Consider the following 1,092-nt stretch of genomic DNA (forward strand, 5'->3'; position numbering starts at 1 on the left):
TGGGGGTGATAGCCAGCGCCACTCGGACTACCCGGGGTGAAGGGGACCTTCTTTTAACTCCTGGGCCATGACTAGAGTGTCTACGACATGTCGAAAGTGGTCGACCAGCGTTCAACCCTCTTAAGCTTCCTATGACACTAAGACCGCCAGAACAGAGGCCCTCGCTATGCATGAAGTGAATCAGAATAGGAAATGAGGGGCTCGTTGAAAATAACACAGAAATAAGAGTAGGCACTCAATAAAACCTCGGAAAGCTAACGGGAGGATGTGGTAGTTCATTGAAACAGACCAAGAATTTGGAAAGAAAGAATGTAATGAAAAAATGCCCGCCAGGTCGGTTCCGAACCCACGACCTCCAGAATACCGGTCTTGTGCGATAACTATTATGCTACACGCGGGGCGATTTCCCCCTCCACTTTCTGGGGTTTTTATGTTTAGGTATTTTTGTTTCCTTTGATTGGGGGTGGTAGCCAGCGCCACTCGGGCTACTCGGGGTGAAGGGGACCTTCTTTTTAACCCCCTAGCCGTGACTCGAGTGTCTACGACACGTCGAGTGTAGTCGACAGCGTTTAACCCTCTTAAGCTTCATTTGGCATGAAGACTGCCAGAACAGAGGCCCTCCCTATGCATGTAGCGAAGCAGAATATTAAATGAGGGGCTCGTTTTAAATACCACAGAAATAAGAGTTGGCAGTCAAGAAAACCTCGGAAAGCAAAGGGGGACGATATGGTAGTTTATTGAAACAGACAAAGAATTTGGAAGGAAAGATAGAAAGAAAGAGGAGAAAAAAGCCCTCCAGGTGGAATTTGAACCCACGACCTTCAGAATACTGGTCTGGTGCGATAACCACTACGCTACCGGCGGGGCGATTTTCCCATCCACTTTGTGGGGTTTTTATATTAATTTTTTTTCTGTTCTTGTGGGACGTAGCCAGCGCCACTCGGACGACTCGGAGTGATGAGGGCCTTCTTTTTAACCCCCGGGTGTTGCCTCGAGTGTCTACGACATGTCAAGAGTGGTCCACCAGCGTTTAACCCTCTTCAGCTTCCAATGGCTCCAAGACTGCTAGAACAGAGGCCCTCGCCATGCATA

General features: G+C 48.7%; 1 non-coding gene across 1 annotated transcript; it reads right to left on the reverse strand.

Moving 5' to 3' along the window:
- Positions 1–791: 791 nt before the first annotated feature.
- Positions 792–864, reverse strand: Trnat-agu (transfer RNA threonine (anticodon AGU)). The gene has a single exon. It is a non-coding gene; the product is annotated as a tRNA-Thr (tRNA).
- Positions 865–1,092: the final 228 nt, after the last annotated feature.

The sequence above is a fragment of the Haemaphysalis longicornis genome, unplaced genomic scaffold, assembly GCF_048455015.1.
Source record: "Haemaphysalis longicornis isolate Haplotype H1 unplaced genomic scaffold, Haemaphysalis longicornis Haplotype H1 scaffold_6, whole genome shotgun sequence".
Lineage (NCBI taxonomy): Eukaryota > Metazoa > Arthropoda > Arachnida > Ixodida > Ixodidae > Haemaphysalis > Haemaphysalis longicornis.